The following is a 23257-nucleotide window of genomic DNA, read 5'->3' on the forward strand; positions in this document are numbered from 1 at the left end:
TAGGTTATATATTATACTTGTCTCAAATGTAGATACAGTAAGATAAATAAAATAGATATACTTATTTCGGAGATCTCGTGCATCCTTTTTTTTTTATTTGCCAATCTCCTCAGGGAAAAACATTTTCTCTGGCTAAAGATTATGAAAATAATAATAGTTCATTAAATAACCATAGTATACACAGTCATCATAAATGTGTTGTGAAGACTACCTGACAATAAAAAAAACTGCCAGCAACGGGATTCCATCCACCGACTCTGCGCATATGAAACTAGGTGCTTCATTGCTCAACTGCCGATTCCTTGAACGCTAGTGGTCCCACAAAGTATTTAAGGACGTCTAAAATTTTCAAACTCAGTTCCTCCCCAACCCCTCAATTCATTTTTATTACCTTTTTACAGTGTTTATGCTCGCTTCCCGCGCCCGGGTTCCCGGGTTCGATTCCCGGTGGGCTCAGGGATTTCCTCTGCCTCGTGATGACTGGTGATGTCCTTAGGTTAGTTATGTTTAAGTAGTTCTAAGTTCTAGATGACTGATGACCATAGCTGTTAAGTCCCATAGTGCTCAGAGCCATTTGAACCATTTTTTACAATGTTTATGATAAACTACTCATTTTTGAAGACATCTATTATGTCAAAAATATTTCTACTAAAATTCTCCTCGAAGGTCATATGCCTGTTTGGAGCAAAGTAACCGGTTGGTGACTGTCTGGAAGATAAAAATCCGTTAGCCCATGAGTTTGGCATGGTCTTCAAATTAGATTTTAATTCATTTAAACCTTTCTTCTGTTTGGTTCAAGTGGCTCTGAGCACTATGGGACTTAACTTCTGAGGTCATCAGTCGCCTAGAACTTAGAACTACTTAAACCTAACTAACCTAAGGACATCACACACATCCATGCCCGAGGCAGGATTCGTACCTTCGACCGTAGCGGTCGGGCGGTTCCAGACTGTAGCGCCTAGAACCGCTCGTCCACTTAGGCCGGCCCTTTCTTCTGTTTCTCCTCAACTATTTACCTGTTATACATATAGAAACCTATGTGTAGTACACACACACTAAGATGATATAAGTCATGGGACAGCGATACGCAGGCATGTAGATGGCGGTCGTATCGCGTAAACAAGATATAAAAGGGCAGTGCATTGGCGGAGCTGTTATTCGTACTTAGGTGATTTAAGAGAAAAGGTTTCTGACGTGATTATGGCCGCATGACGGGAATTAAGACTTTGAACGCGGAACGGCGGTTGGAGCTACACGCATTGAACATTCCATTTCGTAAATCATTAGGTAATTCCATATTCTGAGATCCGTAGTGTCAAAGGTTTGCCGACAATACTAAATTTCAAGCATTACCTCTCACCACAGACAACGCGGTGGCCGACGGCCTTCACTTAAAGATTGAGAGCAGCAGTATTTGCTTAGAGTTCTCTGTGTTAACAGATAAGCAACACAAAGTGAAATAACAGCAGAAAACAATGTAGGACGTACGGTGAACGTTTCCGTTAGAACGGTGGGGCGAAATCTGGCTTTAATGGGCTATAGCAGCAGACGACCGAGCGAGTGCCTTTGCTAACAGCACTATATATCACCTGCTGCGTCTGTTCTGGGCTCGTGACCATATCGGTTGGACCATAGAGTACTGGAAAACAGTGGCCTGGTCAGATGAGACACCATTTCAGTTGCTAAGAGCTGATGGCAGAGTTCGAGTCGGGCGCAGGCCCCACGAAGCGATGGACCCAAGTTGTCAATAAGGCACTGTGCAAGCTAGTGGCGGCTCCATAATGGTGTTGGCTATGTTTAGGCTACAGGTAATGGACTGGGCCCTCTGGATGTTCGGTTACTTGAAGATTATTGCAACCATTCTCGGACGTTATGTTCCCTAACAACGATGGAATTTTTAAGGGTGACAATGCGCCATGTCATTGGGCCACAATTGTTCTCGATTGGTTTGAAGAACATTCTGGACAGAGCGAGCAAATTATTTGGTCACCCAGATTTCCCGGCATGAATCCTATCTAACATTTGTGGGACATAGTCGAGAGGTATGTTCCTGCACAAAATCCTGCTTCAGGAACGCTTTGGCAGTTACGGTCTGTGTAGGGGCAGTATGGCTCAATATTTCTGCAGGGGACTTCCAACGATTGGTTGAGCCCGTGACAAGTCGAGCTCCTGCACTACGCCGTCCAAAAGGAGATCCAACACGATGTTAGGAGGTATCCCAAGACTTTTGTCACAGTGTAGATGTTAGTAGTAACATCTCGAGAGAGAGACTGAAATTCCTTTTAAAACTGGCATTTATTGTTTCAGAACAGCTCTGATATACAGTTTTTTGTTCAGTATAAACCTTGATGTTTATATTGGGATCAAACCTATTTCTCATGAGAATTAAGAACAATTCTTGAATTAATCGAAAATTACTGTATTTATAATATATTTACAATCACCATATGTACAACATACCCTTAAAACTAAAATACCATTTTATCTTCCCCATAAAAAAATCTTCGTCCGAACCGACCTCGGAAGCCCCAATGGTACTGACCGGACGCAGTGTCATCCTCAGCCTATGGGAGTCCATGGATGTGGGTATGGAGGGGCGTATGGTCAACACACCGCTCCCTGTTGTTGTCAGTTTTCGTGCTTGGAGCCGTTATTCTTCAGTCAAGTGCCTCCTCAATTTGACTCACAAGGGCTGAGTCCACCCCGCTTGCCTACAGCGCTCGGCAGACTGCTGGGGTCCAAGATGTTCCTAGCCTAGCTGGACTTGTGGTTATACTCAACAGGAGTGGAGGCATGCTGCATCAATAACGGGAGGCAAACGAGAGCATATGATAGCATTATTTGCCTGACCCACAGGTACATTACAGCGTTGAAATTTGATATCATTTAAGATGTCACCACCAGGATTCTTACCTTGTTTGTGTGTATAATCGGAATGATTTTTTTTCCTGCTTTGCAGTCGCCTCAGAAGACGAAATTGGCTGATTGAATATTCGTGGAAGAGTATGAAGATGATTGAATTGGTTGAACAGTTGAAAAACCACTCCGTCTACAGGACACAAGTGGCCCATCGGAACCATCCTACCGCTGTGTCATCCTCAGAGGAGGATGCGGATAGGAGGGGCGTGGGGTCAGCACAGCGCTCTCCCGGTCGTAATGACGGTATTCTTGACCGGAGGCGCTACTATTCGGTCGAGTAGCTCCTCAATTGACATCACGAGGCTGAGTGCACCCCGAAAAATGGCAACAGCGCATGGCGGCCTGGATGGTCACCCATCCAAGTGCCGACCACGCCCGACAGCGCTTAACTGCGGTGATCTTACGGGAACCGGTGCGTCCACTGTGGCAAGGCCATTGTCCGAACAGTTGCAAATCCAGCGACTTACCTTTACCAAAAAGGGCTGAAATGCATTCGGCAACCTCTTTGCCGAAGTAATCATCGATTTTCTCTGTTTTCTCAAGCAATGGGCATATCAGATTTTAAGAACGAACTAGAAAAAGTCCATGACTTTTTAGAGTTTTTTTTCTTTCAGCCTTTAAGTCACTTTTTTAGCACGTACAAACAGTATTTTATGAAAATGAATGGATAAGACGAGGGAAATCTTACATTTCTATCAATACGTACTTGTACAGCTTTCTGGTTAACTAGTTTCTTTACATTACGTTACTTAACATATTCTACGAAACGTGGCGTGGAATGTCAGAAGTTTGAACGTGGTAGGGAAGCTAGAACGTCTGAGAAGGGAAACCCTAAGGCTCAATCTAGATACAGTGGGAGTCAGTGAAGTGAAACGGAAGGAAGACAAGGACTTCTGCTCATATGAGTATAGGGTAAAATCAACAGCAGCAGAAAATGGCATAACGAAGTAGGGTTCTTGACGAACAGGAAGGTAGGGCAGAGAGTGAATTACTGTGAGCAGTTTAATGATGGGGTTGTTCTCATCAGAATAGACAGAAAACCAACACCGACAACGATAGATCATGTATACATGCCAATGTCGCAAGCTGGAGCTGAAGATGGAGGGATAGAGCAAGTATATGATGATATTGAACGGGTAATTCAGTACATAAAGGTAGATGAAACTCTAATAGTCATGGGAGATTGGAATGCGGTTGTAGCGGAACGAGTAGAAGAAGGGGTTACGGGAAAGTATGCGCTTGGTACTAGGAATGAGAGAGGAGAGAGACTAATTGAGTTCTGCAATACATTTCAGCTAGTAATAGCGAATACTCAGTTCAAGAATCGCAGGGAAAGGACGTATAACTGGAAAAGGCAGGGAGATAAGGGAAAATTTCAGTTACATTACATTATGGTCAGACAGAGATTCCGAAATTAGATGCTGGACTGTAAGGCGGAGCAAGGCGCAGATATAGACTCAGATCACAACTTAATAATGATAAATAGTAGGCTGAAGTTACTGAGATTAGTCAGGAAGAAATAATACCAAAGAAGTGGGACCGGAAGTACTAACAAATGGAGAGAGACGTTTGAAATTCTCTAAGGCTATAGATACTGCGATAAGGAGTAGTTCAGTGGGTAGTTCAGTTGAAGAGGAACGGACATCTCTAAAAATGGCAATTACAGAAGTTGGAAAGAAAACAGTAGGTACAAAGAAGGTAACGGCAAAGAAACCATGGATAACAGAAAAAATACTTCAACCGATCGAGGAAAGAAGGAAGTACAAAAATGTTCAGGAAAATTCAGGAATACTGAAATGCAAGTCGCTGAGAACTGAAATAAATAGGAAGCGCAGGAATGCTATGGCAAAATGGTGTATGAAAAACGTGAAGAAATCGAAAAGAAATGATAGTCGGAAGGACTGCCTCAGCATGCAGGAAAATGAAAAGAAATTGCGGTGTAATTAGGAGCAAGAGAGATAACATTAAGAACGCAATGGTAATACCACTGATAAATGGTTCAAATGGCTGCTGAGGTCATTAGTCCCCTAGAACTTAGAACTAGTTAAACCTAACTAACCTAAGGACATCACAAACATCCATGCCCGAGGTAGGATTCGAACCTGCGACCGTAGCGGTCTTGCGGTTCCAGACTGCAGCGCCTTTAACCGCCACTGATAAATGCAGAGAGAAGAACGGACAGGTGGATACAGTACATTGATGACCTCTACAAAGAGGAAGGACTCGTTTGATAACATGACGCAAGAAGGAAAAGGAGAGATAGGGGATCCAGTATTAGAATCAGAATTTAAAGGAGCTTTGGAAGACTTAAAATCAAATAAAGCAGAAGGAGTTGATAAAATTCCATCAGTATTTCTAAAGCCACTGGAGGAAGTGGCAACAAAACCGCCATCACGTTGGTTTGTAGAATGTATGGGTCTGACAAAATACCATCTGACTTTCGGAAAAACATTGTCCACACAATTCCGAAGCCTGAAAGGGCTGACCAACACGAGAATTATCGCACAATCAGCTTAACAACTCATGCATCAAAGTTGCTGACAAGAATAATACACAGAAAAATGGGAAAGAAAACGGAGGATATGTTAGAAGATAATCAGTTTCGCTTTAGGAAAGGTAAAGACACCAGAAAAGCAGTTCTGGCATTGAAGTTAATAATAGAAGGAAGACTGAAGGAAAATCAAACACGTTCATAGGATTTGCCGACTTGGAAAAAGCGTTTGACAATTTCAAATGGTGCAAGATATTCGAAATTCGGAGAAAAATAGGGGTAAGCTACAGGGAGAGACGGCTAATGTACAGTGTGTGCAAGAACCAAGAGGGAACAATCAGATAGGAAGACCAAGAACGAAGTGCTCTGATTGAAAAGGATGTAAGACAGAGATGCAGTCCTTTGCGCCTACTGCTCAATCTATATGTCGAAAAATCAATTACGGAATTAAAGGAAAGGTTAAAGAGTAAAATCAAACTTCAAGGTGAAACGATGTCAATAATAAGATTTGCTGATGACGCTTCTATCCTCAGTGAAAGTGAAGAAGAATTAATGCATTTGCTGAATGGAATGAACAGTTTATTTTGAGCACAGAATATGGACTGAGAATAAAGCGAAGAAAGACGAAAGTAATGAGAAGTAGGAGAAACGAGAACAGTGAGAAACTTAACATCGGGATCGATGGTAACGAGTTAGATGAAGTTAAGGAATTCTTCTACCTAGGTAGCAACTAAAGTGCGCGTCATTTATGTTGGCGGCCGAGTTTAGGTTTGTTCTTCGCATCTGACGTCACAAAACACAGTCAGCCAATGAACAGAGAACGACGTTGCCAGATCTCGACTGCAGTGCAGAACACAGACGAGTGTCTTCAGAATTAGAAACGTTCAGTCATAAATAAAGTAATAGTACAAAAGCAATGTCTTGATAGCAGACTTTCTTTTATAGAAAGTTTGGAAAAAGCATTCTTTATACCAATTGCTTCATATTCTATTAATTAATTAAACCAAACATGCAATAAGACTCCTAATTCAGGCGATAGCAAGGAAAGGTGTTTGCATCAATCTCACTAACCACTTTTTCGCAATAAAGAACAGCGGTAATTGTTTATTTCCTATTGAACTTCGACGAAGCGTGAGTAATTCATAGTCATACCAACAGTGTTTGTCAGTATTTTGCGTGCCGTGTTAAATTCCTCATTGAGTTATGTTGTGACACGAGCTGTGTTAGCGTAAGGGATAGGGTTTGGGATACTAAGCGATAGGTTATGAGTTCAAACCTTGTGCAGTGCTTAATATTTTATTTATTTAAAAACAATATAGAAGTGTCCTACTTCACAAATTTTATTTGTTTGAATGGAATTTTTTGAAATTTCTAGTGCTTTGTCTCTTCATTAACCCTTTTGCTGCTGCAGACACGTGCTCCCCGCATTCCGCGCTGTGAGAGATTTGGTCATCACTGCACTGCTCTCCTGTGCAGACACATGGTGCTCCCACTGCTTTGACACACTTATCATTCGGTTTCACAAAAACTATTTGGCCCAAAAATTTCATTTTTACACATCTTCTTGACTGATATCTTCCCCTCATAAATGACTTAATTTTGTTTCGATGTTCAACGCAGTTATTTTGCAGCATTAAATGTAGTAAACCATTGCTCGAAATTTTGAAGAGTTTACAGAGGTAAAAGTCCATAGCGTGTACTTTCCGTATGGTCGATTTTAGTTGCCACAATGCTGAGAATAAAATGTGGACAAGATACCTAAATGTCATATAAAATTTACTGTATAACAATATCTCATTTAATTTAAGTTCCACATAGGTGTCGTATGTAATATTGAGAAATATTCCGTCTTTCGCGACTGTAATAAAAGTTTTATTTACACCGGGCGCGTTTGGCTTTATTTTAAAGCACTTCAGTCAATGAAAGGTATGGCACATACACAATGGTACTCATGTTCTCTTTCTTGTTTTTGTTCCACAGTCGCAGTTTTACCAATGGTATTGAAATATATTCCTCTTCTGCATCTTCAGTGGACAGTATTTTGTCTCCTCCATTGCCAAGTCACCTTTCGTAGTTTTGTGCTGCGGTAACACAATATTCAACGTTTGTGTCGGCTGATCAGTGTTTTAGCAAATAAATGCTGTTTGTGTGTGCCACACACAAAAATTATATTTGACATAGCTCAGAGCACTTCACTGATAGACGGTATATCAAGTCCTAATGTTTTTGTAAGTCCACAGTTTTGTTTAATGTATTTTGTCTACTTCCTTTTAATTGATTGAAGTACTTTAAAATAAAGCCAAACGTGCCCAGTCTAAATAAAACTTTTGTTACAGTCGCGAAAGATGGAATATTTCTCAATATTACATACGACATCTATGTGGTACTTAAATTAAATGAGGTATTGTTATACAGTAAATTTTATATGAAATTTAGGTATCTTGTCCACATTTCATTCTCAGCATTGTGGCAACTAAAATCGACCAAACGGAAAGTATACTCTATGGACTTTTACCTCTGCAAACTCTTCAAAATTTCGTGCAATGGTTTACTATATCTAATGCTGCATAATAACTGCGTTGAACATCGAAACAAAATTAAGTCATTTATGGGGGGAAGGTATCAGTCAAGAAGATGTGTAAAAATCTAATTTTCGGGCCAAATAGTTTTTGTGGAATCGAATGATAAGAGTGTCAAAGCAGTGGGAACACCATGTGTCTGCACAGGCGAGCAGTGCAGTGACAAAATCGCGCACAGCACGGAATGCAGAGAACACGTCTTTGTAGCAGCGAAAGGGTTAATGCGGCCGTGGTGGCTTTACTTCATGAACCGCGCGCTCCCCCCTAAACGTAAGCTTGCGAACTGTACTATGGTGCTGCTTCTCTTGGCGCGTGTGTCGTGTGCAACTGGCAACGCAGCAATCTCCCGCGTCTGGGCGGGCATGCGCGGGCCGCCAAGATAAAAGAATTGAACTATAGTATATCAAAAGCAGGCTAGATTTGGCAAAAAGGGCATTCCTCGCCAAGAGAAGTCCACTACTATCATACATGGGCCTTAATTTGAGGAAGAAATTTCTGAGAATGCTTGTTTGGAGCACAGCATTATATGGTAGTGAAACATGGACTTCAAGAAACCTGGAACAGAAGAGAATCGAAACATGTGAGGTGGGGAGCAACAGGATAACAGAGAAAATTAGGTGGACAGATGCGGTAAAGAAATACATGAAAACACTTACAAGAACGGACAGTGTGGTAGGACATTCGTAGAAACATTACGGAATAACTTCTATGGTCTAGAGGGGCCTGCAGAGCGTAAAAACTGTAGAGGAAAACATAGATTGGAATGCATCCAGCAAATAATTGAGGACGTAGGTTGAGAGTGCTACTCAGAGGTGAAAAGATTGACACAGGAGACGAATTTCTGGCCGGCCGTATCAGAGTCAGAGCAGTCACAAGATAATGTCTCAGAAAAACAACACTTTTACATACGTTTTGTAGAAGAGTATGAGCCTGATCCTTCTGTTCCTTGTTCACATGTATCAAAGTTTCCAGCCTCTTCGTCGCTTTTGTTGTCACTCCTTCCGAAACATATACTGCAAATAAAATAGATGATAGGGTCTGGCATTACTCTTCTCTCAGTCCACAGAAACGAAATGAGAGTAAGAAGAAACAGTACATAACGCAGCTAACTGAGGTCTCCTGCCCAGCTTTAATGCGTTCACCAGATGAAGTTGATTAATGGGGACACGTGTAGGGAAAAACGCTAGCGACAGTGGTAGGGGAACGGTGAGTGGATGGAAGGCAGAACTTGCCGTTTTCATTGTTGGGCAATGCTGAACTCACAAGAAATTTCATCAGATTGAAAATATAGGGAATGTTCGCATGTACTTAATTACTTTTCTCATTTACGTAACTGACTAAGCAATAAAAGCTGTAACAATTATGAACGTTATGCGACAGAATTAGTAAGAGATATCCTAACAGTCGGCGACAATCAACAGCGCGGAAATATCACCAACCGCCAGTCGCCAGCTGGGAAGCATTAACATTTTAGTACCATTAGTGGGTCACGCATAATCGCCACCTCGCCACTCTCAAGAGAGACTGCAAACAATGCCGCGGAAATTGGTTAGAAAAGTGCAGACAGAACTGCCAATATTAGTCCTGTAGCGTTACACAAGAGAAAAAAAATGGTTCAAATGGCTCTGAGCACTATGGGACTTAACATCTGAGGTCGTCAGTCCCCTAGACTTAGAACTGCTTAAACCTAACTAACCTAAGGACACCACACACATCCAAGCCCGCGGAAGGATTCGAACCTGCGACTGTAGCAGCAGCGCGGTTCCGGACTAAAGCGCCTAGAACCGCTCGGCCACAGAGGCCGGTTACACAAGAGACACTAGTTAGATTGAGTAAGCAGTAAAGACCCGCTAAGCAGATCTAGCAGAACCGAAGACCGCTGACAACTCGGGAAGTGCAGAATCAATTCTATCATTGTCAATGGCGTCTAGAGCAGAGTCTCTTCTCGACTACATAAATACTACATCTTCAACAGCGTACACAACAGTAGGGTCGATAGCGTTCGTGTTATTCGCACTCAATTCTCTGGTTATGGTGAGTTTGTCCTAATTTTGATCTCGCTCTAGCTGCCGTTTGCGACGTCCAGCGGCCCGAAGCCACGGCTGATGGACTCCAGCATCCAGTACTGATGTCAGCATAGCCACCAGCCCTGACAACATGACTCTTGTCCAGGGCGGAAGCTGCCCTTAGCTTCAGTGCCACACGGCTCTGAAGGATTACTGTAATGATGGGCCAGTTTCAGAATTCAGCACGACCACATGGCATCCGACATACCGGTACACCTATGGGGACAATGTGGGCATGGTCTGGGAGGGATTGAGAACCAGCAAATGGCGTGTGAATCAAAACACTCACATTGTTGTCACGCCATCTGCAAAAACAGAGCTACGTGTGAGGTGTGCCTACCACTCCAAGCTGATGCAGCGCTCCCAGCAGCCATGCGTCCGCTATTGGACCACAGGGTTCTTCTCAGCATTATGTAGCTGCCAGTCAGTGCAGAAGAAGTAGCAACGACATATATCTTCAGTATTAAATGACATTTTTTTGAATATTGTTTTATTGCGTCTAACGACGCCACGCAATTCTCGGGCCATGTTCTGGCGAATTAGTAGGGATTTTCAGCCCGGCAGAGGTTGGCACCTACGTCATTAACAGAATCCTGTTCCAACTCATACATCTCTAAAACTGTTCGTGTAACTTAATCCTAGCAATACCAAGGCATATTCCATAAAGCGAATTGTGAAGAGGGGTACTTTACGCCCACCCAAAAAATTAAAAGAACACATTATTTAATTATTGTTGAGTTTTATTACCTACATACTCTTTAAAAAGGTACAGATGTTCAAGTTGGGTCCAGAACCTGAATATACCTTTTAGTACACTCTCAGCAATACCAACGCATTTTCAGTAATGTGTAATACTGACTTCATGTCCACCACAAAAAATTTAAAAATGTTGATTTCGTTCATTGACTTTTAATCTCATTACACATTTTAAAGAGACACTGATGTACAAGTAAGGCCATGAATATGGAATTACTGAATATGACATTAACTGATAAATTTAAAACATATATGCAGTCTGGAAGAAGAATTCTTTAAAACAGAAATATTAATTTCAAAATGTTAAAATATAAAAGTGAGAAGATCGCAATATTTTCAAAAGGTAGGCATAAAATACACTCCCCCCACCTCCCCTTGGCATTGAGAGGGTTAAAATATTCACAAGACCTTTCTTGAGTAGAACTTTACTAGGGTTTTTGATATTTACAGCTCCCTTCCAAAAATGAGCCATTCTGTGCAAAAGATAGAAAAAACTTACTTTTGGTGGTGGTGGTGGGGGAGGGGGGGGACGAGTACACACCCTCCCTATGAGGAGGGACTTTTCCGTTTCTTACTACTACTACTACACTCAAATTCACGAAAAAGGTGGTGGCTCAGCAGGAAGTCAGGTGCGGGGTTTACCTGAGGTTGGACTGCCGATCATAAACCCCCGAAACGTACCATGGAGTAGGGTGATATCAGCCTGCAGTAGGGCCCCACCTGGAAGGCATCAGTTCAGCATCAGGACTAGGTGCGGCGCATAGACTGGCTGGAGGTAATTGTGGTTGAGACTGGGAGACCCACATGTAGTCGATGGCTGGTGTGGAATACTTCTCGGTAGGCATCAGTCGACGACAGATACTCTTGGGTGAAAGTGGCCAGCATTTATACTGGCTCGCCTCAGATTTTTTATGAACAAGGTTTCACTTCCTCTCTTGTACGAGACGTAGGCAACAGGTGGCGGGTCATGGCGTGTTGTGACCATGCGCGCTTCAGTGCCGGAGTGCAGGCTTTCTTCATGACAACTCGGCACCTTTTTTGGCTCTGGCAGCAGAATGTGATAGGCAACCTGCTGGCAGTTAGCCACATGCTGTAGAGCCAGCTCGGAAGGCGTAACACAATGTTAATTGCAGTTTAAAAAGCTTGTAATGCGGCATTGTACAAACTTTTCCTGTTACAGAATGCTGACTGTTAGCTAACCGGACACCTATCATTATGTTACAGCAACATAAATTTCAGGCACAGTTTGTACCTTCATGTGTGTATTTTTGAAATGAAATAATTCAATGAAATCATTTAACATAAGCAAGGCCTACGAAGGTGTGGGCCAAGATTTATAATTAGTACTATCAGCGTTGCAATTACGTGACAAAATAGGCACAGAAAGTATTCTCTCTCTCTCTCTCTCTCTCTCTCTCTCTCTCTCTCTCACACACACACACACACACACACACACACACACACACACACAACACAAACACAAACACAGTGCCACAAGCATAGTAATCCATTACATTAAACTGTTTCCTTCTACCTCTCAATATATTTCCACTTCTGATAACAACGAGCCACCAGCATCAAACAGCATTACTGACGAAATTGGCCTCTAGTAATCACTGACTCTTCATCTCCTTGCTCAGTAACAAGTAACATCGCATTGCTCTATGTAGCGCAGCACTGCGTGGAATCTTAACAATGAATATTGTCTTCAGTTCTATAAATTCACTATCTGCATTTCAGTTAAGGGGCTCCGGAAAGGCTCAAAATCATGAAAAGTTCAATTTTTACTTTTTTGCGTTTTCTGAATCTGCAGACTATTACCTTTTAATAGATATATAACTTATTCAATTCCGAAGACTACAACTATTTTTAAATTTTTTTTGAAATGTGTTCTACATGGGCGTGACACACTGTGGCACTGTTAAACTGCTGTCAAATGGTGTTATTATTAACGTCCGTGTTCATCAGGTACATTTTAGTGATGTGAGATAAAGTATGTGTTGTGGCTAACCTGTGATGGTTCAATATATATCGCTGGTGTGATTGTCGATTGTTTCATGTTTATTTACTCTGTCGTTATCTCGAAAATATTCGTAATTAATTCTGTTTCTTGAGTCTCTGTTTTGTTGAAGTATAATAGTGAGTAAAAGTAAGGTTATTAGAAATCCTCTGAAGGCTTTTAAGAAAAGGAGAAATGTTGGAAAGCCAAAGGTATGTGTTATTACTGTAAACAATAAAGACGATAACCAAGTGAGTGAACCTAACCTCTCAAGTACACCTGCCCATAGCAGTCAAAGTGGGAAAGAAAATACTTCACAGAAGAAGCTTGGTTCAATGAGTGAAAACTATGAATGTTTTATGGGCGAATCGGATGTGAATGAAATATTTGATATGTCGGTTCTCAAAGGAATTTTTTCAAACTATGTAAGATGTATTCATTGTAGTGAAGTTGGTCTGGAACTCTCCATAATAAAGCACGTAGGACTTGCTAGTGAAATACAACTGAAATGTGATAAGTGTTCATACATGACCACCTTTTGGAACAGTGTTGCAGTAACTGCAACTGACGAAAATGGTAGCAAAATCTACGAACACAACAACGAGCGATGCTTGCTTTAGACAAGGAACGCCTTCAGGCTGCAGACAGGGCTGTAAAGAGTCTAGAAATACAAGCAAGAGTAAACAGGAGGAGGAACAAGAGGAAGCTGGAGGAGGAGTTTGCACAGGATGAAAATAATCCATCCTATGGAGCTGGAATGCACTAAAAAGTTAATCCAATCTTTGTCGCTCGATTCCCAAAACTTTTATTTTCTCATACTAATTACATGTTTTCTAAGGATCTTCCAAACATATTTGTTTCAAACTTTCAGTAAATGTTACACAGTACCTTCTGCATAATTTAACACAGCCTTTTTCCAAAAAACTGTATATTTTTGAATATATAAATAAAAAATTGCAAAAAAATGTTGTGAATTTTCATACAATTGAAAAAAAATCATCTTTAATAACTGAACTAAAATTTTGTAAAATCCCTGTGTTAAGTTGTAGCCCATATTCCAATAAATAATCTGTAAAAAGTTCAACTTCCTACCTCAAATACTTTGTGAGGAAAGACGTAATTTATAAGCGTTATTTTAACATTGCAAGTATAGGGCGTTCCGGAGCCCCTTAAATCTTTAATCAAGCCGTTGAACATACACTGAGCTGACAAGGCATGGGATACCTCCTAATATCGTGTCAGACCTTTTTTCGCCCGGACCGAGCAAGGTGGCGCCGTGGTTTTCGCATTGGACTCGTATTCTGGAGGACGACGGCTCAATCTGGTGTCCGGCCGTCCAGATTTAGGTTTTCCGCGATTTCTCTAAATAGCTGCAGGGAAATGGCATGACGTTTCCGTTGAAAGGGCACGACCGATTTCCTTCCCCATCCTTGACGCAATCCGAGCTTGTGGTCCGACTCTAATGACTTCGATGTCGACAGGACTTTAAATATTTCCTTTTTCCTTTTACTCGGCGTAATGCAGTAACTACAGTGGCACGGACTTAAAAAGTTGTTGGAAGTCCGCTGCAGAAATATCGAGCCATTGTGCCTCTGTAGCCGTCCATAATTGTAGAAGTGTTGCCGATACCGGATTTTGTACACGGACTCATCTCTCGATTATGTGCCAAAAATGTTTGATGGAATTCATGTCGGGCGATCTGGGTGGCCAAACCATTAGCCCGCATTGTGCAGAATGTTCTTCAAACCAGTCGTGAATAACTGTGGCCCGGTAACATGGCGCATTGCCATCCATAAAAATGCCATCGTTGTTTGGGAACATACAGTCCGTGAACTGCTGCAAATGGTCTCCAAGTAACTGAACATAACCATTCCCCGTCAGTGGTCGGTTCAGAGGGATCAGAAGACCCAGGCCATTCCATATAAACATAGCCTACACCATCATGTAGCCAGCACTAGCTTGCACAGTGCCTTGGTGACAGCTTGGACCCATGGCTTCATGGGGCCTGCACCAAACTCGAACCCTACCGTCAGTTCTTAGCAACTGAATTAGGGATTCATCTGACTAGGCCACGGATTTGCAGTGGTCTAGGCCTCTAGGGTGTAACCGATACGGTCACGAGCCGAGGAGAGGCGCTGAAGGCGATGTCGTGCTGTTGGCGAAGGCACTAGTGTCGGCCATCTGCTGCCGTAGCCCATTAACACTACATTTCGCCGGACTCTCCGAACGGATAAGTTCGTCGTACGTTCCAAGTTCATTTCTGCGTTTGCTACACGCAGTATTGCTTGTATGTTAGCACCGACAACTCTGCGCAACGCCACTGCTCTAGATCGTTGGTTGAAGGCCTTCGGGCACTGCATTGTCCTTTGTGAGACGTAATGCCTGAAATTTGGTATTCTCGGTGCACTGTTACCACGTGGATTTCAGATTATGGAATTTATAAACGATTTCCGAAATGGAATGTCCCATTCGTCAAGCTCTAACTACTGCTCCGCGTTAAAAATCTGTTAATTCCTGCTGTGCGGCCAAAATCACGTTAAAAACGCATTCACATGAATCGTCTGAGTGTACGTGACAGCTCCGCCAATGCCCTACTCTTTTATACCGTCTGTACGCGATACTACCGCTGCATATAGCTGTCACATGCCTTTTTGTCACATCGCGTATTCTATAGCAAGCATTAGATGATTCCTACCTTAATACTAAGTATCACCAAGTGGACGCAAGTGGCCATTAATACCAAGTTTTACTTAAGTTATAGGATAGTAGCCTGTTAGTTCTGAGGCAGCGTTACCCGCTATACTAAATATATCTTAGTTACCTGTAGGGAAAAAAATGGTTCAAATGGCTCTGAGCACTATGGGACTTAACATCTGAGGTCATCAGTCCCCTAGACTTACAACTACTTAAACTTAACTAACCTAAAGACATCAGACACATCCATGCCCAAGGAAGGATTCGAACCTATGACTTTAGCGGTCGCGCGGTTCCAGACTGTAGCACCTAGAACCCCTCGGCCACTCCGGCCGGCTAATTTGGAACAATTCTAACATTCTGCGTGGTGTCTGTTTGTTCTAAGTCGTGTCTCCCTACCACTTTCGCGCAACGACGCTCTGAGCGTGTTTTTTAGGGAATTGACTAGTTTGAACCTTGGACCTGTTGCTGGTAAGGAGACGCCAGACCACACATGACATCTAGACTTCAGAAGAGTTCAGTGAGACTAGCAATGATATAATCAAATACTCAATGATTTCAGCGTCAGCTCCACTGCACTCCCTGTAAAAGAATCTTAATACTAACTAAATTTAGTGGAAGGGGTTCAAGGCTTTCCTATTTTTAGTTAGCTGGTAAAATAACGTCGAAAAAGCAGTTAAGTTCACCACTGGAAATTTATTCTACTCACAAAACATTGTTTATAAATTGCACTATTGATAAAAGGAAATATTTTAATACAGGATGACAAAAACCAACTGCTTTCAACAAAAATGTTGACGAATATTCCCTGAATGGGTTTCCAAGTTCTACAATGGATCGAAGTATGACCTATGCCATATCACATCTATAATCTAGATTTAAGTTAAGTTTCATAAAAGAGAAAACTATCAAAATGGTCTACAGTGACCCTCAATTATCTTTAATTACTTATTTAACTTGTCGTAAATTACAGTGGCTGATGTGGCTTCTTAATAATTATATAACAGAAAAATCATCGCATTTCAGATTTTAACTTCTAGTAGCAAATGTGAATACCACGAAGTTTAATTGACTATCGACACTAGTATTACGTAAAAAGGGGATGTAACAGATGAGACTTCTGCAGTTCTGAGTGAAGCCTTATGGCGGCACTGCATGCGTTCATTACCTTGTCGGTGTTTAGGCAGTGTCAGGGGGCGGCGGGCGGCGCAGCTCCACACACCTCACCGTCTCGGAAGCAACTCTCTCCTCGCTTCTCCTTACTACAATTTACCGAAGTTGGTTTAAAAAAAGGTATCTGGCTGTGTTTTCAACTGACCAATCAGGGTCTCAATGTTAACCTTATGCTCCGCCTACAAAAATTCTGTCCATCCAATGAGGAACGTTATCCTTTTTGTAGTGGGGCAATGTTTTTAACGTTTGCAACGTAACAGAGACGCGTATAGCCTCACGCTAAAACTTTCAGCTGGTGTGGTCCTTTTAGTGTTATCGTAAGATCCATACTGTTCTTCTGGAGGGCTCTATCTTTTAACATGGACTGGGGGGTGGTCCTGGCGGTCGGCTGACGACATGGGTACCCGTCCCTTATCGTAGGGCCTCCTAGCCTACACGACTCTGCTCTCCGCTTCTGTTCTCGTTTCTTCCCTCGGAACTGCGTCTGTTTCACGGTGGGAAGGTATGACATGCATTTAGGCGTTCTTATGTTAGTCTGTGGTATTCCATTTTCTCACTCGTTGATCGTATTACTTTGGTTAATTTAATGTCAGGATTTATTCGGAGCTATGTGACATACTGCCGGATTTGCTATCATGTCAGGGTTTTCATGGAAGGTGTTGGATTTGCCTGACACCTTACACAAGACAGTAGTCAACGTACTAACGTTATCTACCGCTGACAAACAGTTTATGCTAAGTCGCCTACTCCTTATAATCCAATAAGAATTAAACGCGGAAAATATACTGCACTAACAAATATATGCCGTGAGCAATAGCCAACTTTCACAGGTTGGCATGATCTCGACTACAGACGAAATAAATCAAGCAGTTTCAGCCAAGCAACAAGTTTTCCACCCACAGGTGTGCAATCACTTTCTTAAGAATTCTCATCACAAACGAAATTAGAAAAATATCTAGCGAACACACTAAAAACTAAAAATGTAAACAGCAAGTAGGGAACTTCAAGTCCCTCGGACACAACCTTCACAATCCGGCCTCCCCCCTTACCCACCACACGCACACACACACACACACACACACACACACACACACACACACACACACGCAACAGACGGAGGCAAACTTGACCAAACAACTGTTTAGTAGACACTGGTGTGACTGCATTCACTGCGTTTTTTTTTTGTTTCAAACAACCAATTCATTTATGACGTCGCCACGCACGACGTCCCCCCAGCTTCAGTTCGATACTCTCTACTACCGTCTCAAAACAACTATTTATGCTTCCAATTTTTGACTGTACCTCTGTCATGTCCTGCTTAAGATTACCGAGGAATATTATAAAGCTCTAAAGCCAATGCCCCGTTATTCAACGACGCCAGTCAATGGCAGAAATTGTACGATAACCAACATATACAATTAGCGACTAGGAGGCCCCTGTGGCCGAGCGGTTCTAGGTGCTTCAGTCCGGAAGCGCGCTGCTGCAACGGTCGCAGGTTCGAATCCTGCCTGGGCATGGATGAGTGTGATGTCCTTAGGTTAGTTAGCTTTAAGTTGTTCTAAGTCTAGGGGACTGATGACCTCAAATGTTAAGTCCCATAGTGCTCAGAGCCATCTGAATTAGCGACTGAGCTACCAGGCGGTTTGCATGCGACAGTAAAAATACATCTGTAACTCTATGTTGTATAAATGGAAGAATGGGACTAAGGCTGGTCGATGACTTGCTGGAAACACATATCCAAAACTTTACTACGCTTTTATTGAAGCGGGCTGAGCATTAATTTTACTGATAAAGATGCTCAACAAATCGTCTATATTTCCAGATATTACGGGTTTTAACTAACTCTGGTTTACCAACAATCCGGTAATTGTCAAGTAAAGTAATTTTTCTTCGGAAAGATGGCTATCATATTCCAAACTGCTCGGAGAAATATGCTCTGTTTCTGTTTCTATTCCTTCTCTCGAGCTCATGCAACCCACACCACTCTCGTCTAACTGTACGACGTCAGACTTAACCTTGTAGATTTCGAAATCTACGTGGTTTTCAATTAGTCGTACGCTGTCATCATCGGCAAACTCGTCATGTTCCTCTTCAAAAATTTCGCCTCGGTTCTCTTTAGTGCCGGCGTCATTGTGGTTGGCTACTTCAATTACAACAACATTTTGTCAAGCCTGCCCTTTTGGTATATGCCTTAATAAACGCTAATTTCCTGCGAGTTGAGAAGCTTCAAATATTGTCAGCTTTCTCCATTAGCATACCTCCCATACAATCCCCTGTAATTCTTCAGTTCGTCGTATAACCGATGAAACTGCTCTAGTCACACCTCTTCTCGTTCCGCGTTGCCGTGCGCGATAACGGAAGTTTTATCCGATATCGACTTCTTTAATTCCGCTGGCGAATCACACTGTACTGGACCCTGCGGTACCGATATTGCTTTAACAGCGGCCGCCTCTTCCTTAATGACTGGTACTCTAATTCCATTGTTATTACGGACAGGGATCGCTTTGTCAATGCGTTTCAACTTTAAATCTTGTTACCGCTGGCGCAATACGCACTCTGTCTTCTTGCACATTCTCCCATCGCCGATTTATCGATTCGGATCTGTTATAACGACGTTGCCTAGGCTTTCTTCAGGGCCGCCAAGGTCTTCCCACGGCCGGTGGGCCCAATATCGGCCCGGCTAATCGTTTCCCCGAGTAGGTACTACACGCCTGTTCCCATCAGTCTGTTGCAGTTGGTTCAAAATGGCTCTGAGCACTATGGGACTTAACTTCTCAGGTCATCAGTCCCCCAGAACTCAGATCTACTTATAACTAACTAACCTAAGGACATCACATACATCCATGCCCGAGGCAGGATTTGAACCTGCGACCGTAGCGGTCGCGCGGTTCCAGACTGTAGCGCCTAGAACCACTCGGCAACTCCAGCCGGCTTGAAATTGGTGATTTCGCCCATGCCTGCTATCATTTTGCTGAGAACTGCTTAGCATATTCACTTGATACTGGCCTCTGTCATTTCTACTATTATTGTTCCCACTATGACTGTTATTGTTATAGTGCTGTAAGTTGTTATTACCGTGGTGGTGGTTACCACTATTGCCATTATTATTATTAATACGTTTGTTACTATTACCATGGCTCTGAACACTGTGGGACTTAACATCTGAGACCATCAGTCCCCTATAAGTTAGAACTACTTAAACCTAACTAACCTAACGACAGCACACACGTCCATGCCCGAGGCAGGATTCGAAGTTATGACCGTAGTGATCGCGCGGTTCCAGACTGAAGCGCCTAGAACCGCTCGGCTACACCGGCCGGATACTATTACCATGGCTTTTAAAATTTTGGCGCTTATCCTGCCATTTATCTTCATCTTCCACCATTTCTAAGAAGCAGTAATTGTTCTGTAACTACTCCCTACATACCTCTTGGAATTATCTGGAAGCTTCTTCCACAGCTCCCAGACAATCTACGATTCAGTCTGTCGATGACGCAGATATTCAACTTTGCGGATCCAGTTTTCACAAAATTGTTTCGTCGTGCCAGGCGAATTTATGTCTTAGGATTTTTACACTAAGAAATCGCGCCATACACTCCTCTGATTCTGCTCTGATCAATATTCTTTCAAGAACGGTTTCTTAAATTCTTGAACATTCGAAACACTGATGTTCAAGCCCCATCGCTTGGTCTCGCCCACTAGCACGTCAATTACAGCATTAATGCTTGCCTTAGCCGTCCACTATTCAGACAGTACCCTTTCGCAATCTGCAATGAAGTCGGTAGCGTGCAATCAACCCTGCTTTTTGAGGTGATCGAAACGCTCCTCCTTCCCTTGTATTTCAGCATTATGTGCGTGACACACACATGGAGCTGGTTCTCGTCTCTTATCTTTTCTAGTTTGGTTGCTTTGTAACTACTTGACAAGTGATTTTTGCTGGCGTTTCCACTTCCTCTTTTTCTCATCACACACAGTCAACTGTTTCTTCACTCTAGTACCTATGTCTGATACTAAAGTTTGAAAATTTTTATCCTCTTTCCTATCGTCTGACGCTTAATAGTTAATCAATTTTCATATTTTTGTGACACTCGGTGATTGCATGGAAAGGAAAGAGACCCTGGTTGATAATAATGACTGAGGATAATGACAACACAGGTTCCTACAAGCTGTAACTATTGCAAATTATTATTCGATAAAGTTAGTCATTAAAGTTTGTTGCACAAATGCTACTTGGTAATGCCAGTACAATATTAACATTAAAGTTTCTTGCACAAATGCTACTTGGTAATGCCTGTACAATATTAATTGTACTCCGTCAGTTAACAGTCTTACGATGTTGTAGCTGTGCGGACGACGAAGAGTGTAGTCGATGGCAATGCTGAACTGCAGCTGGCTGAGAACCACGAATCGTCTCCAGAGCCACGGATAATTATGAGACTTGCAATAGAACTGCAGCTTCCTCCTCCTGTCCATCCCGATCGTGGTCTCAATACTCGCTGGTTAATGAAGTAGGTGCGCCTACATTGGCGCGATCATAACTGCACACGGGGCCTGCTGCAGCGCCCAACAAGCACTTCCGCACTGTTTCAAAGACTTACATTGCTATATCTGATCTCCGCTCACAGCGTGACAGAGACACTCCATACACAAATATAAACAACGGCACAGCTGTTGCCATTTTGTCGTTGCTATCGATAAATTTAAACAAACTCCCCTTGGCGATTACTCAGCAATTTACAATATTTACATTCTCAAATAAATACAGTATTACATCCTTTATGTATTAAATATAGTTTCCGTAACCAAGTTTACATATTCAGAATTAGCAGTATATTACAAGTTATAAACGAATATTAAACGGCGAAAATTTTTAGATGGTGCAGAAGGTACTTTTTCTGCATTTTCGGTGTTACACAACGTGTGTTTGTATGAAATATATTTTACTTTGCTGCCTTTGTACTGTATATCTCTCTTTTTATACTTTCTGCTAGTGCCTATATACACTATTGGCCATTAAAATTGCTACACCAAGAAGAAATGCAGATGATGAACGGGTATTCGTTGGACAAATATATTATACTAGAACTGATATGTGATTACATTTTCACGCAGTTTGGGTGCATAGATCCTGAGAAATCAGTACCCAGAACAGCAAACTCTGGCCGTAATGACGTCCTTGATACGCCTGGTCATTGAGTCAAACAGAGGTTACATGGCGTGTACAGGTACAGCTGCCCATACAGCTTCAACACGATACCACAGTCCATCAAGAGTAGTGACTGGCTCGGCCACCATTGACCAGACGTTTTCAGTTGGTGAGAGATCTGGAGAATGTGCTGGCCAGGGCAGCAGTAGAACATTTTCTGTATCCAGAAAGGGCCGTACAGGACCTGCAACATGCGGTCGTCCATTATCCTGCTGGAATGTAGGGTTTCGCAGGGATCGAATGAAGGGTAGAGCCACGGGTCATAACACATCTGCAATGTAACGTCCAATGTTCAAAGTACCGTCAATGCGAACAAGAGGTGACCGAGACGTGTAACCAATGGCATCCCATACCATCACGCCGGGTGATACACCAGTATGGCGATGACGAATACACGCTTCCAAGGTGCGTTCACCGCGATGTCACCAAACACGGATGCGACCATTATGATGCTGTAAACAGAACCTGGATTCATCCGAAAAAATGACGTTTTGCCATTCTTGCACCCAGGTTCGTCGTTGAGTCCACCATCGCAGGCGCTCCTGCCTGTGATGCAGTGTCAAGGGTAACCACAGCCATGGTCTCCGAGCTGATAGTCCATGCTGCTGCAAACGTTGTCGAACTGTTCGTGCAGATGGTTGTTGTCTTGCAAACGTCCCCATCTCTTGACTCAGGGATCGAGGCGTGGCTGCACGATCCGTTACAGCCATGCGCATAAGATGCCTGTCATCTCGACTGCTAGTGATACGAGGCCGTTGGGATCCAGCACGGCGTTCCGTATTACCCTCCTGAACCCACCGATTCCACATTCTGCTAACAGTCATTGGATCTCGACCAACGCGAGCAGCAATGTCGTGATACGATAAACTTCAATCGCGATAGGCTACAATCCGACCTTTATGAAAGTCGGAAACGTGATGGTACGCATTTCTCCTCCTTACACGAGGCATCACAACAACGTTTCACCAGGCATCGCCGGTCAACTGCTGTTTGTGTATGAGAAATCGGTTGGAAACTTTCCTCATGTCAGCACGTTGTAGGTGTCGCCACCGGCGCCACCCTTGTGTGAATGCTTTGACAAGCTAATCATTTGCATATCACAGCGTCTGTAGCATGTCATCTTCGTGGAGTAGCAATTTTAATGGCCAGTAGTGTATATTGTAAATTTATTTTATATAATAACAATTGCTGCTGCATAACAATTGTATTTTATCATAAGCCTAACGACTTTGTCGAGTTATACAGGAGTCTGAAGATGGCCAGTGAGGCACTGAAACTGGTAGCACAACAAAATTATTACAAAAAATTATTCCTTCTGCGAAAAAAAGTACTTATCCACAACAACAATCTCATGTAATTGTAGAGATATCACAA

General features: G+C 42.6%; 1 pseudogene; it reads right to left on the reverse strand.

Annotated features, from left to right (window-relative positions):
• Nucleotides 1-3241: 3241 nt before the first annotated feature.
• Nucleotides 3242-3359, reverse strand: LOC124709345 (annotated as a pseudogene).
• Between the last annotated feature and the right edge of the window lie 19898 nt (nucleotides 3360-23257).

The sequence above is a fragment of the Schistocerca piceifrons genome, chromosome 7 (genome assembly GCF_021461385.2).
Source record: "Schistocerca piceifrons isolate TAMUIC-IGC-003096 chromosome 7, iqSchPice1.1, whole genome shotgun sequence".
Lineage (NCBI taxonomy): Eukaryota > Metazoa > Arthropoda > Insecta > Orthoptera > Acrididae > Schistocerca > Schistocerca piceifrons.